At 38.0% G+C, this 26,538-nt stretch overlaps 9 non-coding genes across 9 annotated transcripts; 4 read left to right on the top strand and 5 right to left on the bottom strand.

Annotated features, from left to right (window-relative positions):
- Positions 1 to 496: 496 nt before the first annotated feature.
- Trnag-gcc (transfer RNA glycine (anticodon GCC)) lies at positions 497 to 567 on the bottom strand. Its single transcript has one exon. It is a non-coding gene; the product is annotated as a tRNA-Gly (tRNA).
- A 1,201-nt stretch (positions 568 to 1,768) lies between these two features.
- On the bottom strand, positions 1,769 to 1,839 carry Trnag-gcc (transfer RNA glycine (anticodon GCC)). Its single transcript has one exon. It is a non-coding gene; the product is annotated as a tRNA-Gly (tRNA).
- Positions 1,840 to 9,409: 7,570 nt separating this feature from the next.
- Positions 9,410 to 9,480, bottom strand: Trnag-gcc (transfer RNA glycine (anticodon GCC)). Its single transcript has one exon. It is a non-coding gene; the product is annotated as a tRNA-Gly (tRNA).
- Positions 9,481 to 17,908: 8,428 nt separating this feature from the next.
- Trnag-gcc (transfer RNA glycine (anticodon GCC)) lies at positions 17,909 to 17,979 on the bottom strand. Its single transcript has one exon. It is a non-coding gene; the product is annotated as a tRNA-Gly (tRNA).
- Positions 17,980 to 19,556: 1,577 nt separating this feature from the next.
- Trnag-gcc (transfer RNA glycine (anticodon GCC)) lies at positions 19,557 to 19,627 on the bottom strand. The gene has a single exon. It is a non-coding gene; the product is annotated as a tRNA-Gly (tRNA).
- Positions 19,628 to 21,340: 1,713 nt separating this feature from the next.
- Trnah-gug (transfer RNA histidin (anticodon GUG)) lies at positions 21,341 to 21,412 on the top strand. Its single transcript has one exon. It is a non-coding gene; the product is annotated as a tRNA-His (tRNA).
- A 1,069-nt stretch (positions 21,413 to 22,481) lies between these two features.
- On the top strand, positions 22,482 to 22,553 carry Trnah-gug (transfer RNA histidin (anticodon GUG)). Its single transcript has one exon. It is a non-coding gene; the product is annotated as a tRNA-His (tRNA).
- Positions 22,554 to 23,925: 1,372 nt separating this feature from the next.
- Trnah-gug (transfer RNA histidin (anticodon GUG)) lies at positions 23,926 to 23,997 on the top strand. The gene has a single exon. It is a non-coding gene; the product is annotated as a tRNA-His (tRNA).
- A 1,371-nt stretch (positions 23,998 to 25,368) lies between these two features.
- Positions 25,369 to 25,440, top strand: Trnah-gug (transfer RNA histidin (anticodon GUG)). Its single transcript has one exon. It is a non-coding gene; the product is annotated as a tRNA-His (tRNA).
- The last annotated feature ends 1,098 nt before the right edge of the window (positions 25,441 to 26,538 follow it).

The raw sequence follows: 26,538 nt of genomic DNA, 5'->3' as shown, positions 1-26,538 counted from the left end.
CAGGGATGCAGCCAGTTTATCGTTTCTACATTACACAGTCGGCGGCCCGGAAATTCCAACGCGACTGCTTTCTGTTACGTTCGGTCCCGAATCCCTCTTGCTGCGCTACCGTTTGATGTTGATGCGTACTTTATTATTGATATATTTTAAAATCGAATATATCCTTACTTAAATTTTGTAGCCTGGCATGAGTAATCAGTACGAGTGACTTTTCAAATATTTTTTTTTATATAATTCCTCCATGTATTAATTCGAGTGCAATATGATATTAATTGTATAATTTTTCGTCCAAGAGTCGAATAAAATGCTTTTCATCATATGAAAATTTTTAATGATCAATTAACAAACGAAAGTATGTTTACTTCGAACCAGGCCGTGCAGGGAAGTATGGGCTCTTGCTATCAATACGTATGGCTATAATTAGAGTTGTAGGATGCTGAGTATCTGGGGGTTTCCTATTAGGGTTATTCGATATTCAATCCTTTAAAAGAGCATTTGCATTGGCCGGGAATCGAACCCGGGCCTCCCGCGTGGCAGGCGAGAATTCTACCACTGAACCACCAATGCGCCGCGACTTGGACGAGCTGGCGGAATTACTTCATCGATTGTTTACACGTTGCAATTGAAACATATGACGCTCTCGAAATACGAATTGGGCGACACTGACGATACAGTCGTTACATAATGACACTTTAATTACCAAAATCTTCACGTTATTCTGAAGTTCCAGTTCTTCAACGGGAAAGTGGATACATTTCCGTCCATTTAAATGCGATGACAAACATCAACTTTATGCAAGAATTTGAATCCACCAGTTTCGATTTCGATTCTAATCACGTGATACTTATCCAATATCGGTATCTTGTATCTATCGTTATATAGTATAATCATGATGAAAAAGTTTAATTTTCCAATCTACTGCTCCATCCGAATTCTACTATTATGTATGTTATGTTCGAATATATATATGCCTTTGTAGCAATATTGCCGTAGATTTTTAAATGAAATACGGAATTTTAAAATTTTCGGATTTTTGTAAGGATTCATATATTAAAAGTTACTGTTTTTATAGAGTTTACTTTGTTTCAGGAGTGAAATCCTAATTTACACTATAAGATTGTCACGCCCTCGCTTTTCGTCATTTCAGACAAATAGCAAAATTATTGTGAAACGCCAAACCATTCGGATAAAAAAATCTCACACATTCAAATACTTCGTATTGTTATCATTAGAGTTATAATCACTTTCTATTGGTCTAATTTTGTTTAAATCAGGGATGCAGCCAGTTTATCGTTTCTACATTACACAGTCGGCGGCCCGGAAACTCCAAAGCGACTGCTTTCTGTTACGTTCGGACCCGAATCCCCCTTGCTGCGCTACCGTTTGATGTTGATGCGTACTTTATTATTGATATATTTTAAAATCGAATATATCCTTACTTAAATTTTGTAGCCTGACATGAGTAATCAGTACGAGTGAGTTTTCAATATTTTTTTCATATATTTCCTCCTTGTATTAATTCGAGTGCACTATGATATTAATTGTATGAATTTTCATCCAAGAGTCGAATAAAATGCTTTTGATGATATGAGAATTTTCAATAATCAATTAACAGATGAAAGTATGTTTACTTCGAACCAGGCCATGCACGGAAGTATGGGACTTTTGCTATTAATACGTATGGCTATAATTAGAGCTGTAGGATGCTGAGTATCTGGGGGTTTTCTATTAGGGTTATTCGATATTCAATTCTTTAAAAGAGAAGGATTGCATTGGCCGGGAATCGAACCCGGGCCTCCCGCGTGGCAGGCGAGAATTCTACCACTGAACCACCAATGCGTCGCGATGTAGATGGGCGGGCGAAATTACTTTATTGATTGTTTACAGGTTAGCAATTAAAACAGATGACGCTCTCGAAATACGAATTGGGTGACACAGACGACACAGTCGTTACACAATGGCATTTCAATTACTAAAATCTCCACGTCATTCTGAGGTTTCAGTTCCTTTAACTATGAAAGTGTATTTATTTTCGTCCATTTATAAGCGATGAAAAACATCAACTTTATGCAAGAATTTGAATTCACCAGTTTAGATTTCGATTCTAATCACGTAACACTTATCCAATATCGGAATCATGTATCTATCGTTATATAGTATAATCATGATGAAAAATTTAAATTTTCCAATTCACTGCTCCATCCGGATTCTACTATTATTTATGTATTATTCGTATATATGCCTTTGTAGCAATATTGCCGTAGATTTTTAAATGAAATACGGAATTTTGAATTTTTCGGATTTTTGTAAGGATTCATATATTAAAATTTACTGTTTTTTATAGAGTTTACTTTGTCTCATAAATAAAATCCTAATTTACACTATAAAATTGTCACGCACGCCTTCGCTGTTTTTCATTTCAGAAAATAGCAAAATTATTGTGAAACGCCAAAATATTCGGATATAAAGATCTCACACATTCAAATACTTTGTATTGTTATCATTAGAGCTATAATCACTTTCTATTAGTCTAATTTTGTTTAAATCAGGGGTGCAACCAGGTTATCGTTTCTACATTACACAGTCGACGGCTCGGAAATTCCAACGCGACTGCTTCTGTTATGTTCGATCCCGAATCCCCTTGCTGCGCTACCGTTCGATGTTGATGAGTACTTTATTATTGATATATTTTGAAATCAAATATATCCTTACCTAAATTTTGTAGCCTGTCATAAGTAATCAGTAGGAGAGACTTTTTAATCATTTTTTTCATATAACTCCTTGTATTAATTCTAATGCAGTATGATATTAATTGCATAATTTTTCATTCAAAAGTCGATTAAAATGCTTTTCATTATATGAGAATTTTCAATGATATTAATTACATAATTTTTCATTCAAGAGTCGAATGAAATGCTTTTCATTATATGAGAATTTTCAATGATATTAATTACATAATTTTTCATTCAAGATTCGAATGAAATGCTTTTCATTATATGAGAATTTTCAATGATATTAATTGCATAATTTTTCATTCAAGAGTCGATTAAAATGCTTTTCAATATATGAGAATTTTCAATGATATCAATTACATAATTTTTCATTCAATAGTCGAATGAAATGCTTTTCATTATATGAAAATTTTCAATGATATTAATTGCATAATTTTTCATTCAAGAGTCGAATGAAATGCTTTTCATTATATGAAAATTTTCAATGATAAATTAACAAAGGAAAGTAGGTTTACTTCGAACCAGGCCATGCATGGGACTCTTGCCATGATACGTATTGCTATAATTAGAGGTGTAGGATGCTGAATATCTGGGGGTTCCGTATTAGGGTTATTCGATATTCAATCCTTTAAAAGAGGATGTGCATTTGCCGGGAATCGAACCCGGGCCTCCCGCGTGGCAGGCGACTGAACCACCAACGCTCCGCGACGTCATTCTAAGGTTTCAGTTCTTCAACGGGAAAGTGCCTTGATTTGCGTCCATTTAAATGCGATGACAAACATCAACTTTATATCAACATATTTCCTCCTTGTATTAATTCTAATGCAGTATGGTATTAATTGCATAATTTTTCATTCAAGAGTCGAATAATATGCTTTTCATTAAATGAGAATTTTCAATGATCAATTAACAAAGGAAAGTAGGTTTACTTGGAACCAGGCTATGCATGGGTCTCTTGCTATGATATACGAATTGCTATAATTAGAGGCGTAGGATGCTGAGTATCTGGGGGTTCCGTATTAGGGTCATTCGATATTCAATCCTCTAAAAGAGCATTTGCATTGGCCGAAAATCGAACCCGGGCCTCCCGCGTGGCAGGCGAGAAATCTACCACTGAACCTCCAACGCGCTGCAAGATAGATGGACGGGCGAAATTACTTCATCGATTGTTTACACGATTGTTTCATCGATTGTTTAGAAATTGAAACATATGACGCTCTCGAAATACGAATTGGGCGACACAGACGACAAAGTCGTTACATAATGGCACTTTAACTACTAAAATCTTCACGTCATTCTGAGGTTTCAGTTCTCGATCGGGAAATTGCATACCGTTCCGTCCATTTAAATGCGATGACAAACATCAACTTTATGCAAGAATTTGAATCCACCAGTTTTGATTTCGATTCTAATCACGTGATGCTTATCCAATATCGGTATCTTGTATCTATCGTTATATAGTATAATCATGATGAAAAATTTAAATTTCCCCATTTACTGCTCCATCCGGATTCTACTATTATGTATGTTATGTTCGAATAAATGCCTTTGTAGCAATATTGCCGGAGATTTTTAAATAAAAATTCGGAATTTTAAAATTTTCGGATTTTTGTAAGGATTCCTATATTAAAAGTTACTGTTTTTATAGAGTTCACTTTGTATCATAAGTAAAATCCTAATTTACACTATAAGATTGTCACGCATTCGCTGTATGTCATTTCAGACGAATAGTAAAATTATTGTGAGAGGCCAAACAATTCGGATATAAAAATCTCACACATTCCAATACTTTGTATTGTTATAATTAGAGCTATAATCATTTTCTATAAGTCTAATTTTGTTCAAATCAGGGATGTAGCCAGGTTATCGTTTCTACATTACACAGTCGGCGGCTCGGAAATTCCAACGCGACTGCTTTCTGTTACGTTCGGTCCCGAATCCCTCCTCTTGCTGCGCTACCGTTCGATGTTGATGCGTACTTTATTATTAATATATTTTAAAAGCGATTATATCCTTACTTAAATTTTGTAGCCTGGCATGAGTAATCAGTACGAGTCAGTTTTCAATATTTTTTTCATTTGTTTTTTCAATAATTTTCAATAATCAATTAACAGATGAAAGTATGTTTACTTCGAACCTGGCCATGCACGGAAGTATGGGACTCTTGCTATTAATACGTATGGCTATAATTAGAGGTGTAGGATGCTGAGTATCTGGTGGTTTCCTATCAAGGTTATTCGATATTCAATTCTCTGAAAAATAAGGATTGCATTGGCCGGGAATCGAAACCGGGCCTCCCACGTGGCAGGCGAGAATTCTACCACCGAACCACCAATGCACCGCGATGTAGATTGGCGGGCAAAATTACCTTATTGATTGTTTACACGTTAGCAATTAAACAGATGACGCTCTCGAAATACGAATTGAGCGACACAGTCGTCACATAGTGGCACTTTAATTACTAAAATCTTCACGTCATTTTGAGGTTTCAGTTCTTCAACGGGAAAGTGCATTTATTTCCGTCCATTTAAGTGCGATGACAAACATCAACTTCAATCAAGAATTTGAATCCATCAGTTTCGATTTCGATTCCAATCACGTGATCTACTGCTCCAGCCGGATTCTAATATTATGTATGTTATGTTCGAATATATGCCTTTGTAGCAATATTGCCGGAGATAATAAATGAAATTCGAAATTTCAATAATTTTGGATTTTTGTAAGGATTCATATATTAAAATTTACTGTTTTTTATAGAGTTCACTTTGCCTCATAAATAAAATCCTAATTTACACTATAAGATTGTCACGCCTTCGCTGTTTGTCATTTCAGAAAATAGCAAAATTATTGTGAAAGGCCAAACTATTCGGATATAAAAATCTCACACATTCCAATACTTCGTATTGTTATCATTAGAGTTATAATCACTTTCTATTAGTCTAATTTTGTTTAAATCAGAGGTGCAGCCAGGTTATCGTTTCTACATTACACAGTCGGCGGCTCGGAAACTCCAACGCGACTGCTTTCTGTTACGTTCGGTCCCGAATCCCTCTTGCTGCGCTACCGTTTGATGTTGATGCGTACTTTATTATTGATATATTTCATATCCTTACTTAAATTTTGTAGCCTGGCATGAGTAATAAGTAGGAGTGACTTTTCAATATTTTTTTCATATAATTCCTCCTTGTATTAATTCGAGTGCAATATGATATTAATTGTATGATTTTTCATACAAGAGTCGAATAAAATGCTTTTAATGATATGAGAATGTTCAATAATCAATTAACAGATGAAAGTATGTTTACTTCGAACCAGGCCATGCACGGAAGTTTGGGACTCTTGCTATTAATACGTATGGCTATAATTAGAGGTGTAGGATGCTGAGTATCTGGGGGTTTTCTATTAGGGTTATTCGACATTCAATTCTTTAAAAGAGAAGGATTGCATTGGCCGGGAATCGAACCCGGGTCTCCCGCGTGGCAGGCGAGAATTCTACCACCGAACCACCAATGCGCCGCCATATAGATGGGCGGGCGAAATTACTTTATTGATTGTTTACACGTTAAAAATTAAACAGATGACGCTCTCGAAATAAGAATTGGGCGACACAGACGACACAGTCGTCACATAGTGGCACTTTAATCACTAAAATCTTCACGTCATTCTGAGGTTCCAGTTCTTCAACGGGAAAGTGCATTTATTTACTTCCATTTAAGTGCGATGACAAACATCAACTTCATGCAAGAATTTGAATCCTTCAGTTTCGATTTCGATTCCAATCACGTGATCTACTGCTCCATCCGGATTATAATATTATGTACGTTATGTTCGAATATATGCCTTTGTAGCAATATTGCTGGAGTTTTCTAAATAAAATTCGGGATGTTAAATTTTTCGGATTTTTGTAAGGATTCATATATTAAAATTTACTGTTTTTTATAGAGTTCACTTTGTCTCATAAATAAAATCCTAATTTACACTATAAGATTGTCACGCCTTCGCTGTTTGTCATTTCAGAAAATAGCAAAATCATTGTGAAACGCAAAACCATTCGGATATAAAAATCTCACACATTCAAATACTATGTATTGTTATCATTGGAGCTATAATCAATTTCTATTAGTCTTATTTTGTTTAAATCAGGGATGCAGCCAGTTTATCGTTTCTACATTACACAGTTGGCGGCTCGGAAATTCCAACGCGACTGCTCTCTGTTACGTTCGGTCCCGAATCCCTCTTGCTGCGGTACCGTTTGATGTTGATGCGTACTTTATTATTGATATATTTTAAAATCGAATATATCCTTACCTAAATTTTATAGTCTGGCATGAGTAATCAATACGAGAGAGTTTTCAATATTTTTCTCATATATTTCCTCCTTGTATTAATTCGAGTGCAATATGATATTAATTGTATGATTTTTCATCCAATAGTCGAATAAAATGCTTTTAAGTGTAGGATGCTGAGTATTTGGGGGTTTTCTATTAGAGTTATTCGATATTCAATTCTTTAAAAGAGAAGGATTGCATTGGCCGGGAATCGAACCTGGGCCTCCCGCGTGGCAGGCGAGAATTCTACCACTGAACCACCAATGCACCGCGATGTAGATCGGCGGGCGAAATTACCTTATTGATTGTTTACACGTTAGCAATTAAACAGATGACGCTCTCGAAATACGAATTGGGCGACACAGTCGTCACATAGTGGCACTTTAACTACTAAAATCTTCACGTCATTCTGAGGTTTCAGTTCTTCAACGGGAAAGTGCATTTATTTCCGTCCATTTAAGTACGATGACAAACATCAACTTCATGCAAGATTTTGAATCCACCAGTTTCGATTTCGATTCCAATTACGTGATCTACTGCTCCATCCGGATTCTGTGGACAATGTATTGGCAGGATTCAGAGGACAAAAATTGCCAACAGAAGTGCCAGAGAGTATGTCATGATCAGAGAGTCAACTCCATTCACACCTCCATCCATAGCTGCATAATTTATCAAACTGCCTCATTAAATCACTATTACCATCATGTTTTAATTTTTATTACTGATAGGAACATTACTAGGGATGTCTAAAGAACGTAAAACATAATTCGTAAATAATGCTTTGCGAAAAATGGGTAAGAATTCACAAGATCGAAAATACTATTATTTTGTGCATTGGAATTATATAGTTTTTTTTTGTAGAGTTTGACAGTTGGTATAAGTTTGTTATTTATTAAAAAGTGATCGCAAAATTTGAGAATAACAAATTATTCATATATTAATCATTTTTATGCTATGGATCAAACTTCCAAACCATTTTTACTGCAACAAAATAACACCTCAAACATTACTCTAATAAATCGTTAGTGATGGGTAGGTATACGATTCTTTTCTCTACTGGCTTTGCAATCATTTTTTTCCATATAATTTCCAAGTGTATCAATTCATGTGCAATATGATATTAATTATATAATTTTCATTCAATACTTCAATTGCTTTTACATGAATTGAGAATTTGTATAAGAAGAGTATAAGGGAACGCGGGCCTATTCCGAACTGGGCCACGCACAGGACCTTTAGGTATTGATAGAAATAGAGATAAGGTGTTGGGTTTAGTAATGGAAACTCATTTTTTTGCCATACTATCGCATTGGGCAGGAATCGAACCCGGGCCTCCCGCGTGGCAGGCGAGAATTCTACCACTGAACCACCAATTCGCGCCTTGTAAATTGGCGCTCCAAATTACTTTGTTGATTGTTTACCGTTAAATATTAATAATTAAAAACAAATGACGCTCTCGGAATTGGGCGACACATTCGCTCCATAATGTCATTTTAATTACTAAAATTTTCACGTCATTCTGATGATGGGAAAGCGTTTTATTTTCGTCTATTTAAATGCGTTGACAAACATCAACTTTATGCAAGAATTTGAATCCACCAGTTTGGATGATGAAATAGTTAAATTTCCCAAGCTACTGCTCCATCCGGATTCTACTATCATGTGATGTATGTTAAGTGATTCAAGAGTCTTTCTGCACACTAACGCAAATATATTTCTGTAACGTGTCGTCTGTCAAACTTCTTCAGACATACATAGTTTAACAATGACAAGAAAAGCAGTCACTGATCTTATTGATTATTTAACATGCGTAATCAGTACGAGTGACTTTTCAAATATTTTTTTTTTATATAATTCCTCCTTGTATTAATTCGAGTGCAATATGATATCAATTTTATGATTTTTCATCCAAGAGTCGAATAAAATGCTTTTCATTATATGAGAATTTTCAATGATAAATTAACAAAGGAAAGTATGCTTACTTCGAACCAGGCCATTCACGGAAGTATCGGACTCTTACTTAAATTTTGTAGCCTGGTATGAGTAATCAGTACGAGTGAGTTTTCAATATTTTTTTCATATATTTCCTCCTTGTATTAATTCGAGAGGAATATGATATTAATTGTATGATTTTTCATCCAAGATTCGAATACAATGCTTTTCATTATATGAGAATTTTCAATAATCAATTAACAGATGAAAGTATGTTTACTTCGAACCAGGCCATGCACGGAAGTATGGGACTCTTGCTATTAATACGTATGGCTATAATTAGAGGTGTAGGATGCTAAGTACCTGGGGGTTTTGTATTAGGGTTATTCGATATTCAATTCTTTAAAAGGGAAGGACTGCATTGGCCGGGAATCGAACCCGGGCCTCCCGCGTGGCAGGCGAGAATTCTACCACTGAACCACCAATGCGCCGCGATGTAGATGGGCGGGCGAAATTACTTTATTGATTGTTTACAAGTTAGCAATTAAAACAGATGACGCTCTCGAAATACGAATTGGGCGACACAGACGACACAGTCGTTACATAATGGCATTTTAATTACTAAAATCTCCACGTCATTCTGAGGTTTTAGTACTTCAACTGGGAATGTGTATTTATTTTCGTCCATTTAAATGCGATGAAAAACATCAACTTTATGCAAGAATTTGAATCCACCAGTTATGATTTCGATTCCAATCACGTGATACTTATCCAATATCGGTATCTTGTATCTATCGTTATATAGTATAATCATGATGAAAAAGTTAAATTTCTCCATCTACTGCTCCATCCGGATTCTACTATAATGTATGCTATGTTCAAATATATGCCTTTGTAGCAATATTGCCGGAGATTTTTAAATGAAATTCGGAACTTTAAAATTTTTGGATTTTTGTGAGGATTCATATGTTAAAAGTTACCGTTGAATTATAGTTAATAAAGTCACATTCCTAGATTTCAGTTCTTCTACTAGGAAAATACATTTTATTTCAGTCATCTAAAACTATCAAGTTTGGGCAAGAAATATGAATTGGATTACGATTCAAACCACGTCATGTTTATCTAGTATCGCTATCTCATTGACTTTTCGATATTCGTTTTGGTGATCTGTTTTGGTTTTCTTCATCGTGAAAAAAGTTCTGCTATGTATTATCATCGCTGTCAGTGCTTCCCAACATATTGGTCGCTTGAAAATCTTCCGTCTGTCGCTTGTTTTTTCAACAAAAGCTTAAGAGTTTCTGATTTTAATTTTTAGTAGATTTTATTGTTTGATATATATTTGTTATTTGATTAAAGTGTTTATCAATAGTAATGGGAAGTATCATAGCGTGAAAACTTTGAAGCATCTATTTTGGTAAGTAAACCCACGCAACGATTTCGAAAACTCGATGAACCCGGGCCTCCCGCGTGGCAGGCAAGAATTATACCACGGGACGACCAATGCGCTGTGCTGCCAATTGGTGCTACAAATTACTTTATTTATTGTTTACAGTTGAACACTAAATTTTAAAAACAAAGAACTAAGGGTACCCCTGAAGTATGCGCACCAAGACGTCGCATAACCTGAAGCCTAACCTGGTACACAAACTGAGTTCAGGTTGTGCGCTATCTTGGTGCGTATACTTCAGGGGGTCCGAATTAAAAATATTAATAATAACAAACAAACGCAGATAGATCTCACTTGCGATAGTTTCTGAAAAATATAAAAAGGATTCAAAAGACTAGATGCCGTTTTGTATGTGAGCATATCCTCGGCGAGATTTTACAATATTTACTTCGTTAAAAAAGGTTGAGTTGCTTGTGTCTAAAGAATTTATTTTAAATGAAATTCGCAATCCTTCAAATTATGAATTTTTTTTTGAAAGGAATCAAAATTACTGTATTTTGTAGAGTTCGCTGTGTTCGCAGGGGTGAAACCTATTTTACACTGTAGGATTTTTGCTGTTCGGTGTTCCAGACAAATAGAACAATTATTGCAAAAACACAAACCCTTCGGATATAAACATAACGAAATATTCCAGGTCATTTAAATCTAAAAGACGCAATATTGAGGTTCGAGATTAATATTACACAATATTCTAGGCGTTCGTGACGAAAGCGATTGCATTGGCCGGGAATCGAACCCGGGCCTCCAGCGTGGCAGGCGAGAATTCTACAACTGAACCACCAATGCGCTGTGACGACAGGCAATGCTCCAAATTACTCTCTTTATCGTTTACAGTTAAACATTAACAATTACAGACAGATAACGCTCTCGAAATACGAATTGTGCGACACAGTCGCTTCATAATGGCACTCTAATTACTATTTCTTGTCATATCTTGATGAAACGTTGAATTATAGTTAATAAAGTCACATTCTAGGGCAGCGTTTGCCAACCTTTTTTGGTCGCGGACTATTTTTCCACCGGCGAAAACCTTTGCGGACTCAACCCGCGTTTATAGCAACCGTACTCTGTGTGAAGAAGTAATAAAACCAAACACAACAGAATTTTAACGAATTTTAAAATACGAAATTCGCCGCAAGTAAAAACCGCAGTAAAAATGAAATGTTTGCCCCCCCCCCCAAGCTCATGTATAACAACTTCTATAATTTGTTTATTCCCAAAATTATTGGTGAAAGTGGGAGGAATAAGGGGCATCATTATCAGAAACTCGTCCCTGGCAGCAGAAAGTTAGACACGTCCCTGCACCATGGGTCTTGAAACACCAGTTCCAAACTCGGAGAAAGAAATCCCGATAACATATATTTGCTGTATCTTCTAATAGAACGCTAAAAGCTGTTGCGTCGACTTATAGCAAGATGAAAGTATTACTTCTTAAAAATTTCACGGTCATCCGCGAACATAATAATGTGCGAATATATTGCCCGATTATATTTAGTTTTGATACTTATTTTTTGCGATCTTTCGAAGTTGTTATCGCTGTCATATTTTTGTGTTCAGTCGCTGTCATATTTTTTTGTTCGTATTTTTGTGAATTTGACAAATTTGAGCTGTTCGTAGCAAAGAAAAGAATCCTAAGGGAAAATGCCCTAATACACGTGTACTACAGTAGCACGCGAAATTTTGCGATTTGCAATGTCTAAAACAGTGTTTCCCAACCCGAGTCCGCGGTCTCAAATGAGTCCGCGGAGCGTATGAACGAGTCCGCAGCGAGCCAGAAATTCACTGCTTGCCGCAAACGTTTTTGCTAAACTTAACCATCAGCCAAGTTACGATTTACGTTAGAACTTACATAAAACATAAAAAGAAAGTTTATTCAAACGATCAATCAAACGATTGGATTTCACAACTCACTTGCGAATTTCCGATGAAAACACGAGTCGGCACGTGCGTGGATGGATACCTAAGCGGTGTTTCTCACGAGCTCGAAACCCGGGGAATAATTTTTTTTCTGGTGCGTGTCACTGGTGGCAACCTACATTTTCTAAATTGAAAACGCTCTTTTAGACCAGCGTTTGCCAACCTTTTTTGGTCGCGGACTATTTTTCCACCGGCGAAAACCTTTGCGGACTCAACCCGCGTTTATAGTAGCCATTTACACTCTTGCTACAGCATCCTTGCGTAATACGCATACGGATCCACCTGCGCAAAGGAAGCGCAAGGAAAGGTAGTTAGTTTCACGCAACCTCAACTATTAGTCAAGGTTATTCGATATTCAATTTTTTAAAAGAGAAGGATTGCATTGGCCGGGAATCGAACCCGGGCCTCCCGCGTGGCAGGCGAGAATTTTTTTTTATTTTTTTATTTATTTATTTTTTTTATTTTTTATTTTTATTTTTTTTTGGATCAGAACGACAGAGTCTGGAATTCAGTCACAAAGCCTTCATACCCATACTATGTCGACGGAAGTTTTATGGATCAATTCTCTTTGCCATAGAGATCACCATTTTATATACCACATTAAGAGGTAGTCTTCCATTCATCACATCCGCTATAAGTGGGATGGTATAATCTAAAGTTGAGTTTTATGCCCTCAACTGGGCACATTTTTATAGGCGTGATGTATAGAGACCGAAATAAATGTCAAGTGTATAGAAATTTGATTTGTTGGATTCGAATTTACTTACAACTACTTTTTCTTTTTGCCAGCTAGTCTAAATTTCATGGTAGTTGAGAATGAGGAGTCCGATGACGTTTCTTCGCGGCTTCTTTTATTTGCGTAATCCGAGTTGTCGAGATTTGATTCAGTTAAGTCCACGGTATTTGGTTGTGATTTGTTATATTCCAGAATTGCTGGTGCAGAGGATGTTTCATCAGGTGTGGTGCTGAAGACGGAAGAGGTTGATATGTCCGGAGCCTGGATGTTTTGCACCATCACTCTCACATACGGGTTACTTTTTGATGGAGGATGAAAAGGAGTGTTGCCTATCGTCGACGTTTGTTTCAATCTCGGCGACTGCCTTGTTTGTTTGGGCAGTGGTAGGTTCGGCGGTGTTGATAGAGGGCTCAAAACGCTCCCCGCATCTTCGCACTCTGACCAGTTGCTTATTTCTTTTAGATCATCGGAGTTTGAGGAGGATGAGAACTCATGTACCTCCGAGACGAAGTCAGATTCTGGCATCGAATTGCCTTGCTTGTTGTTGGTTGTGGCGGTGTGCGAGCAGTTCTCTGGAGTTGTTGCAGGTTGTAAGACATTTTGGTTGACTGTGCTTTGTAATTCCCGTATATCCATATTTGGTTGTTCTTCATTTTGTAACTCCATATTAGGTAGTGCGTCATTTTGTAATTCCACAGTAGGTTGTACGTCATTTGGTAGTTCCGTTGAGTTGTTTGAAGTTGCTGCAGGTTGTGAAGCATTTCGAATGATATTGGTTTGTAGTTCCGAATAAGGTGGGTTGGTTGTCTGCATTCGTCTTCGCTTTGGTATGGTCCACGTATATCCAGAAGTTGTTGGAAAATCATTCCGTTTGGATGGGCAATCCTTTAAAATATGCCCCATTTCTTTGCAATAGCGACAAACGGGTTCGCTCTCACATTCGATGAAATTGTGACCGGGCTTCAAGCACCTTCCGCAGGTTGGCACATACAACTCTCGGGGTAAATACGTCTTACAACTCTTTCCATCAATCATCAAGTAATCAGGTAACCGGTCTTTTTTAAAATTTTCTATAAAAAAAGAAGTATATCCATTATAGATAGCCGTACCTTTGTACCAGTTTCTGGTGGCATTCCGCACTTTTCCGCACTGCAGTCTTTCGATTGTAGCCACAGCCTTTTTGTAGGACGTTTATCCCGGTATCCATCGAACGGATATTCGAATTGGTGCTTCGGTTGGCAGTGATACCGTAATAGTACCGCCTGAAACTCTTATTTGATCCTTTGTGTCGTGCAAGAATTGATCGCGGCAGCTAGAGTTGGGGTCTTCGGTGGCGGAAAAAGTGCATATCCACTGACCTCTTCTTCCCTCGAAGAGTCCCGTGATGTGGTCGACGTAGTTGCAGGTGGTTGAGTCGGTCTTCAGGATGTCGAACAATCGAGGGAAGTCCAGGTCTTCGGTGGTAGTCAGGAACAGAGTGCGAGGTCGTGTAGTCGGTGCAGATGTTTCTTCTCTTGTAGGTGTAGACGTTGTTGAGACGGCTTCGGCGTAATTCATCTTCTTCTTCGTTTCTTTTCTTCTTGCTTCTTCGCTATCGAGGGCCTAACCCGGTGAAGGGTTGCCTTAATCAAATAGCGAATAATAGGCGAGAATTCTACCACTGAACCACCAATGCGCCGCGACGTGGATGGGCTGGCGAAATTACTTATTGATTGTTTACACGTTAGCAATTAAAACAGATGACGCTCTCGAAATACGAATTGGGCGACACAGACGACACAGTCGTTACACAATGGCATTTTAATTACTAAAATCTCCACGTCATTCTGAGGTTTCAGTTCCTTTAACTGTGAAAGTGTATTTATTTTCGTCCATTTATATGCGATGAAAAACATCAACTTTATGCGAGAATTTGAATCCACTATTTTCGATTTCGATTCCAATCACGTGATACTTATCATCTAATATCGGTATCTTGTATCTATCGTTATATAGTATAATCATGATGAAAAAGTTAAATTTCTCCATCTACTGCTCCATCCGGATTCTACTATCATGTATGTTATGTTCGAATATATGCCTTTGTAGCAATATTGCCGGAGATTTTTAAATGAAATTCGGAATTTTAAAATTTTCGGATTTTTGTAAGTATTCCTATATTAAAAGTTACTGTTTCTATAGAGTTCACTTTGTATCATAAGTAAAATCGTAATTTACACTATAAGATTGTCACGCATTCGCTGTATGTCATTTCAGACAAATAGTAAAATTATTGTGAGAGGCCAAACAACTCGGATATAAAAATTTCACACATTCCAATACTTTGTATTGTTATAATTAGAGCTATAATCCCTTTCTATTATTCTAATTTTGTTTAAATCAGGGATGTAGCCAGGGTATCGTTTCTACATTACACAGTCGGCGGCTCGGAAATTCCAACGCGTCTGCTTTCTGTTACGTTCGGTCCCGAATCCCTCTTGCTGCGCTACCGTTTGATGTTGATGCGTACTTTATTATTGATATATTTTAAAATCGAATCTATCCTTACTTAAATTTTGTAGCCTGACATGAGTGATCAGTACGAGTGAGTTTTCAATATTTTTTCATTTATTTCCTCCTTGTATTAATTCGAGTGCAATATGATATTAATTGTATGATTTTTCATCCAAGAGTCGAATAAAATGCTTTTAATGATATGAGAATTTTCAATAATCATTTAACAGATGAAAGTATGTTAACTTCGAACCAGGCCATGCACGGAAGTATGGGACTCTTGCTATTAATACGTATGGCTATAATTAGAGGTGTAGGATGCTGAGTATCTGGGGTTTTCCTATCAAGGTTATTCGATATTCAATTCTTTAAAAAATAAGGATTGCATTGGCCGGGAATCGAAACCGGGCCTCCCGCGTGGCAGGCGAGAATTCTACCACTGAACCACCAACGCGTCGCGATGTAGATGGGCGGGCGAAATTAGTTTATTGATTGTTTATACGTTAGCAATTAAACAGATGACGCTCTCAAAATACAAATTGGGCGACACAGACGACAAAGTCGTCACATAATGGCATATTAATTACTAAAATCTTCACGTCATTCTGAGGTTTCAGTTCTTCAACGGGAAAGTGCATTTATTTCCGTCCATTTAAGTGCGATGACAAACATCAACTTCATGCAAGAATTTGAATCCATCAGTTTCGATTTCGATTCCAATTACGTGATCTACTGCTCCATCCGGATTCTGTGGACAATGTATTGGCAGGATTCAGAAGACAAAAATTGCCAACAGAAGTGCCAGAGAGTATGTCATGATCAGAGAGTCAACTCCATTCACACCTCCATCCGTAACTTCAAAATTTATCAAACTGCCCCATTAAATCACTATTACCATCATGTTTTAATTTTTATTACTGATAAGAACATTACTAGGGATGTCTAAAGAACGTAAAACAAAATTCGTAAATAATGCTTTGCGAAAAATGGGTAAGAATTCGCAAGATCGAAAATACTATTATTTTGTGCAGTGGAATTATATAGTTTTTTTTGTAGAGTTTGACAGTTGGTATAAGTTTGTTATTTATTCAAAAGTGATCGCAAAATTTGAGAATAACAAATTATTCATATATTAATCATTTTTATGCTATGGATCAAACTTCCAAACCATTTTTACTGCAACAAAATAACACCTCAAACATTACTCTAATAAATCGTTAGTGATGGGTAGGTATACGATTCTTTTCTCTACTGGCTTTGCAATCATTTTTTTCCATATAATTTCCAAGTGTATCAATTCATGTGCAATATGATATTAATTATATAATTTTCATTCAATACTTCAATTGCTTTTACATGAATTGAGAATTTGTATAAGAAGAGTATAGGGGAACGCGGGCCTATTCCGAACTGGGCCACGCACAGGACCTTTAGGTATTGATAGAATTAGAGATAATGTGTTGGGTTTAGTAATGGAAACTCATTTTTTTGCCATACTAGAAAAAATAGTATTGCATTGGGCGGGAATCGAACCCGGGCCTCCCGCGTGGCAGGCGAGAATTCTACCACAGGACCACAAATTCGCGCGTTGCAAATTGGCGCTCCAAATTACTTTGTTGATTGTTTACCGTTAAATATTATTATTAAAAACAAATGACGCTCTCGGAATTGGGCGACACATTCGCTCCATAATGTCATTTTAATTACTAAAATTTTCACGTCATTCTGATGATGGGAAAGCGTATTTATTTTCGTCCATTTAAATGCGTTGACAAACATCAACTTTATGCAAGAATTTGAATCCATCAGTTTGGATGATAAAAAAGTTAAATTTTCCAATCTACTGCTCCATCCGGATTTTACTATCATGTGATGTATGTTGAGTAATTCAAGAGTCTTTCTGCACACTAACGCAAATATATTTCTGTAACGTGTCGTCTGTCAAACTTCTTCAGACATACATAGTTTAACAATGACAAGAAAAGCAGTCACTGATCTTATTGATTATTTAACATGCGTAATCAGTACGAGTGACTTTTCAATATATCTTTTTATATAATTCCTCCTTGTATTAATTCGAGTGCAATATGATATCAATTTTATGATTTTTCATCCAAGAGTCGAATAAAATGCTTTTCATTATATGAGAATTTTCAATGATAAATTAACAAAGGAAAGTATGTTTACTTCGAACCAGGCCATTCACGGAAGTATGGGACTCTTGCTATTAATACGTATGGCTATTATTAGAGGTGTAGGATCTGAGTATCTGGGGATTACGTGTCAGGATTATTTGATATTCAATTCTTCAAATGAAAAGGATTGCATTGGCCGGGAATCGAACCCGGGCCTCCCGCGTGGCAGGCGAGAATTCTACCACTGAACCACCAATGCGCCGCAACGTTGATGGGCGGGCGAAATTACTTTATTGATTGTTACTTATCGATCTTAAGATCGGTAAGTATATTGATAGGTATTTGTCTGTATGTATGTCTGTCTGTTAGATGACCGCGATATCTCGCGAATGCGAGGTTGAATCTGCTCCAAATTTTGCATGTGCATCCATCTTATCTCGGACCAGAAACCTATTGATTTTGGGCGAATTATGTGGTATAATTAGCGAGTTATCAATCAATCATTGATGTAGTGATCTAGATTTTTGTAAAGCGAGAGAATTTTGAGACCCGCCGAGTGTGTGTGTGCGATGCGCAGTGCGCAAGTTACAAGAGCGGATGAATCGAAACTGCAGTTTCTATTTTGGGGGATCCCCTAACTATCGATCGATAAGTCTTCGGTTTCCAACCGATATTCTCGTTTACATGTTAGCAATTAAAACAGATGACGCTCTCGAAATACGAATTGGGTGACACAGCCGACACAGTCGTTACACAATGGCATTTCAATTACTAAAATCTCCACGTCATTCTGAGGTTTCAGTTCCTTTAACTGTGAAAGTGTATTTATTTTCGTCCATTTATAAGCAATGAAAAACATCAACTTTATGCGAGAATTTGAATCCACCAGTTTCGATTTCGATTTCAATCACGTAATTCTTATCTAATATCGGTATATTGTATCTATCGTTATTTGTATAATCATGATGGAAAGTTAAATTTCTCCATCTACTGCTCCATCCGGATTCTACTATCATGTATGTTATGTTCGAATATATGCTTTTGTAGCAATACAGCCGGAGTTTTCTAAATAAAATTCGGGATTTTAAATTTTTCGGATTTTTGTAAGGATTCATATATTAAAAGTTACTGTTTTTGTAGAATTTACTTTGTTTCAGGAGTGAAATCCTAATTTACACCATAAGATTGTCACGCCCTCGCTTTTCGTCATTTCAGACAAATAGCAAAATTATTGTGAAACGCCAAACCATTCGGATATAAAAATCTCACACATTCAAATACTTCGATTGTTATCATTAGAGCTATAATCACTTTCTATTAGTCTAATTTTGTTTAAATCAGGGATGCAGCCAGTTTATCGTTTCTACATTACACAGTCGGTGGCCCGGAAATTCCAACGCGACTGCTTTCTGTTACGTTCGGTCCCGAATCCCTTTTGCTGCGCTACCGTTTGATGTTGATGCGTACTTTATTATTGATATATTTTAAAATCGAATATATCCTTACTTAAATTTTGTAGCCTGGTATGAGTAATCAGTACGGGTGACTTTTCAAATATTTTTTTTATATAATTCCTCCATGTATTAATTCGAGTGCAATATGACATTAATTGAATAATTTTTCATCCAAGAGTCGAATAAAATGCTTTTCATCATATGAAAATTTTTATGATCAATTAACAAACGAAAGTATGTTTACTTCGAACCAGGTCGTGCAGGGAAGTATGGGACTCTTGCTAATAATACGTATGGCTATAATTAGAGCTGTAGGATGCTGAGTATCTTGGGGGTTTCCTATTAGGGTTATTCGATATTCAATTCTTTAAAAGAGAAGAATTGCATTGGCCGGGAATCGAACCCGTGCCTCCCGCGTGGCAGGCGAGAATTCTACCACTGAACCACCAATGCGCCGCGATGTAGATGGGCCGGTGAAATTACTTTATTCATTGTTAACACGTTAACAATTAAAACAGATAAACATATAAATACGAATTGGACATACAGTGGCCACCGTTTCGAATTTTTATAAAGTAAAAATGCACCAGGGCATGATATGGAAAGCATATTATCGTATAGATATAGAGATAGGGAGAATGGAGAAGAGAAAAGTATCATGGAGTGAACATCTAAATAAGGAATAATAAGATAATAGATCTAAGTGGATTAGCGTGAGTTCAAACAAATATGGGGATATCTAAAATACAATGACTTCTATACAGGTGGGATCAAGGTAATTTACTATTTCTCGAACGACTGAATCACCAAGGCGCTGTGCCGATAACGGGTGCTCCAAATTACTTAATTGATTGTTTAAATCAAACGTTAACAATTAAAAACAGATAACGTTCTCGAATTACGAATTGTGCGACACGGCACTTTAATACCTATTTCTTGTCATATCTTGATTTATCGTTGAATTATAGGTAATAAAGTCACATTCCAAGGTTTCAATTCTTCTACTAGGAAAATGCATTTTATTTCAGTCATCTAAATGGACTGTATGTATGTAAGCAGTATATCCATTATATTATATATTATTATATAGCCAAACTATCAACTTTGGTCAAGAAATATGAATTGGATTACGATTCAAACCACGTCATGTTTATCTAGTATCGCTATCTTATAGACTTTTCGATATTCGTTTTGGCGATCTGTTTTGATTTTCTTCACCGTGAAAAAAGTTTGGCTATCTATTATCATTGCTGTCAGTGCTTCCCAACATACTGGTCGCCTGAAAATCTTCGTATGTCGCTTGTTTTTTCAACAAAAGCTTAGGAGTTTTTGATTTTAATTTATAGTAGATTTTATTGTTTAATATATACTTGTTATTTAATTAAAGTGTTGACCAATAGTAATCGGAAGTATCATAGCGTAAAAACTTTGAAACATCTATTTTGGTAAGTAAACCCACGCAACGATTTCGAAAACTCGATGAACCCGGGCCTCCCGCGTGGCAGGCAAGAATTCTACCACGGGACGACCAATGCGCTGTGCTCACAATTGGTGCTACAAATAACTTTAATTATTGTTTACAGTTGAACCTTAACTTTAAAAAACAAAGAATTAAAGGTACTCCTGAAGTATGCGCACCAAGATGTCGCATAAATTTTGTAGGACGAATTTATCAGACAATATTTCAGTCATTTTTAAAATACATATGAAATAAAAGATGAAAAACTTAAGTTCTGTAATAAAATCTTGTTTATTTATTATTAGAAAAGGAAGTTGCATTATGCAAGCAGCAGAGTGGCGCAGCGGAAGCGTGCTGGGCTCATAACCCAGAGGTCGATGGATCGAAACCATCCTCTGCTAAAACGCTGTGATCGTGTAGTGGTTAGTACCTCACGTTGTGGCCGTGATAACCCAGGTTCGAATCCTGGTCACAGCATCGGAAATTACCTTTTAAATGCTGTTTTTTTGAAACTCCACGTTTTGAAGGACAACTCCGTATTCCGAGTAGCAGAGTGGCGAATCGGAAACGTGCTGGTCTGATAACCCAGAGTTTGATTGATAATTAGAAGCGGAATTTGCGTTGTGTAAGTAGCAGAGTGGCGCAGCGGAAGCGTGCTGGTCTCATAACCCAGAGGGCGATGGATCTAAACCATCCTCTGCTAAAACGCTGTGATCGTATAGTGGTTAGTACCTCACGTTGTGGCCGTGATAACCCAGGTTCGAATCCTGGTCACAGCATCGGTAATTTAATTTTCATTGCGTTTTTTTCGAAACTCCACGTTTTGAAGGACAACTCCGTATTCCGATTAGCAGAGTGGCGAAGCGGAAACGTGCTGGGCTCATAACCCAGAGTTTGATTGATTATTAGAAGAGGAATTTGCGTTGTGTAAGTAGCAGAGTGGCGCAGCGGAAGCGTGCTGGTCTCGTTACCCAGATGTCGATGGATCGAAACCATCCTCTGCTAAAACGCTGTTATCGTATAGTGGTTAGTTCCTCACGTTGTGGCCGTGATAACCCAGGTTCGAATCCTGGTCACAGCATCGGTAATTTAATTTTCATTGCGTTTTTTTTTTAAACTCCACGTTTTGAAGGACAACTCCGTATTCCGAGTAGCAGAGTGGCGAAGCGGAAACGTTCTGGGCCCATGACCCAGAATTTGATGAATTGAAATCATCATCTGCGTCAAAATGCTTTGATCGTATAGTGGTTAGTACATCATGTTATGGCCGTTATAACCCAAGTTCGAATTCTGCTCACAGCATCGGAGCTTTCCTTTGAATTATCCGACTTTTTAGTTTAAATTTTGAAAGACGAAATTAAATTTTGAAGTCATTTTCAAAACACCTATGAAAACAAAGGTTGAAAACTGAAGTTCTGTAATAAAATCTTGTTTATTCATTATTAGAAGAGGAAGTTCCATTATGCAAGCAGCAGAGTGGCGCAGCGGAAGCGTGCTGGGCTCATAACCCAGAGGTCGATGGATCGAAACCATCCTCTGCTAAAACGCTGTGATCGTGTAGTGGTTAGTACCTCACGTTGTGGCCGTGATAACCCAGGTTCGAATCCTGGTCACAGCATCGGAAATTACCTTTTAAATGCTGTTTTTTTGAAACTCCACGTTTTGAAGGACAACTCCGTATTCCGAGTAGCAGAGTGGCGAATCGGAAACGTGCTGGTCTGATAACCCAGAGTTTGATTGATAATTAGAAGCGGAATTTGCGTTGTGTAAGTAGCAGAGTGGCGCAGTGGAAGCGTGCTGGTCTCATAACCCAGAGGGCGATGGATCTAAACCATCCTCTGCTAAAACGCTGTGATCGTATAGTGGTTAGTACCTCACGTTGTGGCCGTGATAACCCAGGTTCGAATCCTGGTCACAGCATCGGTAATTTAATTTTCATTGCGTTTTTTTTGAAACTCCACGTTTTGAAGGACAACTCCGTATTCCGATTAGCAGAGTGGCGAAGCGGAAACGTGCTGGGCTCATAACCCAGAGTTTGATTGATTATTAGAAGAGGAATTTGCGTTGTGTAAGTAGCAGAGTGGCGCAGCGGAAGCGTGCTGGTCTCGTTACCCAGATGTCGATGGATCGAAACCATCCTCTGCTAAAACGCTGTGATCGTATAGTGGTTAGTTCCTCACGTTGTGGCCGTGATAACCCAGGTTCGAATCCTGGTCACAGCATCGGTAATTTAATTTTCATTGCGTTTTTTTTTTAAACTCCACGTTTTGAAGGACAACTCCGTATTCCGAGTAGCAGAGTGGCGAAGCGGAAACGTTCTGGGCCCATGACCCAGAATTTGATGAATTGAAATCATCATCTGCGTCAGAATGCTTTGATCGTATAGTGGTTAGTACATCATGTTATGGCCGTTATAACCCAAGTTCGAATTCTGCTCACAGCATCGGAGCTTTCCTTTGAATTATCCGACTTTTTAGTTTAAATTTTGAAAGACGAAATTAAATTTTGAAGTCATTTTCAAAACACCTATGAAAACAAAGGTTGAAAACTGAAGTTCTGTAATAAAATCTTGTTTATTCATTATTAGAAGAGGAAGTTGCATTATGCAAGCAGCAGAGTGGCGCAGCGGAAGCGTGCTGGGCTCATAACCCAGAGGTCGATGGATCGAAACCATCCTCTGCTAAACCGCTGTGATCGTGTAGTGGTTAGTACCTCACGTTGTGGCCGTGATAACCCAGGTTCGAATCCTGGTCACAGCATCGGAAATTACCTTTTAAATGCTGTTTTTTTTGAAACTCCACGTTTTGAAGGACAACTCCGTATTCCGAGTAGCAGAGTGGCGAAGCGGAAACCTGCTGGTCTGATAACCCAGAGTTTGATTGATAATTAGAAGCGGAATTTGCATTGTGTAAGTAGCAGAGTGGCGCAACGGAAGCGTGCTGGTCTCATAACCCAGAGGTCGATGGATGGAAACCATCCTCTGCTGAAACGCTGTGATCGTATAGTGGTTAGTACCTCACGTTGTGGCCGTGATAACCCAGGTTCAAATCCTCGTCACAGCATCGGTAATTTAATTTTCATTGCGTTTTTTTTGAAACTCCACGTTTTGAAGGACAACTCCGTATTCCGATTAGCAGAGTGGCGAAGCGGAAACGTGTTGGGCTCATAACCCAGAGTTTGATTGATTATTAGAAGCGGAATTTGCATTGTGTAAGTAGCAGAGTGGCGCAGCGGAAGCGTGCTGGTCTCGTTACCCAGATGTCGATGGATCGAAACCATCCTCTGCTTAAACGCTGTGATCGTATAGTGGTTAGTACCTCACGTTGTGGCCGTGGTAACCCAGGTTCGAATCCTGGTCACAGCATCGGTAATTTAATTTTCATTGCGTTTTTTTTTTAAACTCCACGTTTTGAAGGACAACTCCGTATTCCGAGTAGCAGAGTGGCGAAGCGGAAACGTTCTGGGCCCATGACCCAGAATTTGATGAATTGAAATCATCATCTGCGTCCAAATGCTTTGATCGTATAGTGGTTAGTACATCATGTTATGGCCGTTATAACCCAAGTTCGAATTCTGCTCACAGCATCGGAGCTTTCCGCTGAATTACCAACCTTTTTAGTTTAAACTTTGAAGGACGAATTTAAATTTCGAAGTCATTTTCAAAACACCTATGAAAACAAAGGTTGAAAACTTAAGTTCTATAATAAAATCACGTTTATTCATTATTAGAAGCGGAATTTGCATTGTGACCAGAAAAACTGAAGTTCTGTAATAAAATCTGGTTTGTTTATTATTAGAAGAGGAAGTTGCATTATGCAAGCAGCAGAGTGGTGCAGCGGAAGCGTGCTGGTCTCATAACCCAGAGATCGATGGATCGAAACCATCCTCTGCTAAGACGCTGTGATCGTATAGTGGTTAGTACCTCACGTTGTGGCCGTGATAACCCAGATTCGAATCCTGGTCGCAGCATCGGTAATTTAATTTTCATTGCTGTTTTTTTGAAACTCCACGTTTTGAAGGACAGATCCGTCTTCCGAGTAGCAGAGTGACGAAGCGGAAACGTTCTGGGCCCATGACCCAGAGTTTGATGAATTGAAATCATCGTCTGCGTCAAGATGCTTTGATCGTATAGTGGTTAGTACTTCATGTTATGGCCGTTAAATCCCAAGTTCGAATTCTGCTCACAGCATCGGAGCTTTCCTTTGAATTACCCGACTTTTTAGTTTAAACTTTGAAAGACGAAATTAAATTTTGAGGTCATTTTCAAAACACCTATGAAAACAAAGGTTGAAAACTGAAGTTCTGTAATAAAATCTTGTTTATTCATTATTAGAAGCGGAATTTGCATTGTGTGAGTAGCAGAGTGGCGCAGCGGAAGCGTGCTGGGCTCATAACCCAGAGGTTGATGGATCGAAACCATCCTCTGCTAAAACGCTGTGATCGTATAGTGGTTAGTACCTCACGTTGTGGCCGTGATAACCCAGGTTCGAATTCTGGTCACAGCATCGGAAATTACCTTTTAAATGCTGTTTTTTTGAAACTCCACGTTTTGAAGGACAACTCCGTATTCCGAGTAGCAGAGTGGCGAATCGGAAACGTGCTGGTCTGATAACCCAGAGTTTGATTGATAATTAGAAGCGGATTTTGCGTTGTGTAAGTAGCAGAGTGGCGCAGCGGAAGCGTGCTGGTCTCATAACCCAGAGGGCGATGGATCTAAACCATCCTCTGCTAAAACGCTGTGATCGTATAGTGGTTAGTACCTCACGTTGTGGCCGTGATAACCCAGGTTCGAATCCTGGTCACAGCATCGGTAATTTAATTTTCATTGCGTTTTTTTTGAAACTCCACGTTTTGAAGGACAACTTCGTATTCCGATTAGCAGAGTGGCGAAGCGGAAACGTGCTGGGCTCATAACCCAGAGTCTGATTGATTATTAGAAGCGGAATTTGCGTTGTGTAAGTAGCAGAGTGGCGCAGCGGAAGCATGCTGGTCTCGTTACCCAGATGTCGATGGATCGAAACCATCCTCTGCTAAAACGCTGTGATCGTATAGTGGTTAGTTCCTCACGTTGTGGCCGTGATAACCCAGGTTCGAATCCTGGTCACAGCATCGGTAATTTAATTTTCATTGCGTTTTTTTTTTAGACTCCACGTTTTGAAGGACAACTCCGTATTCCGAGTAGCAGAGTGGCGAAGCGGAAACGTTCTGGGCCCATGACCCAGAATTTGATGAATTGAAATCATCATCTGCGTCAAAATGCTTTGATCGTATAGTGGTTAGTACATCATGTTATGGCCGTTATAACCCAAGTTCGAATTCTGCTCACAGCATCGGAGCTTTCCTCTGAATTACCCGACTTTTTAGTTTAAACTTTGAAGGACGAATTTAAATTTCGAAGTCATTTTCAAAACACCTATGAAAACAAAGATGAAAAACTTAAGTTCTGTAATAAAATAATGTTTATTTATTATTACAAGAGGAAGTTGCATTATGCAAGCAGCAGAGTGGCGCAGCGGAAGCGTGCTGGGCTCATAACCCAGAGGTCGATGGATCGAAACCATCCTCTGCTAAGACGCTGTGATCGTATAGTGGTTAGTACCTCACGTTGTGGCCGTGATAACCTAGGTTCGAATCCTGGTCACAGCATCGGTAATTTAATTTTCATTGCTGTTTTTTTTGAAACTCCACGTTTTGAAGGACAGATCCGTCTTCCGAGTAGCAGAGTGACGAAGCGGAAACGTTCTGGACCCATGACCCAGAGTTTGATGAATTGAAATCATCGTCTGCGTCAAGATGCTTTGATCGTATAGTGGTTAGTACCTCATGTTATGGCCGTTAAATCCCAAATTCGAATTCTGCTCACAGCATCGGAGCTTTCCTTTGAATTATCCGACTTTTTAGTTTA

Source organism: Styela clava, chromosome 4 (genome assembly GCF_964204865.1).
Source record: "Styela clava chromosome 4, kaStyClav1.hap1.2, whole genome shotgun sequence".
Taxonomy (NCBI): Eukaryota; Metazoa; Chordata; class Ascidiacea; order Stolidobranchia; family Styelidae; genus Styela; species Styela clava.
This window is presented reverse-complemented; position numbering and strand designations above follow the sequence as displayed.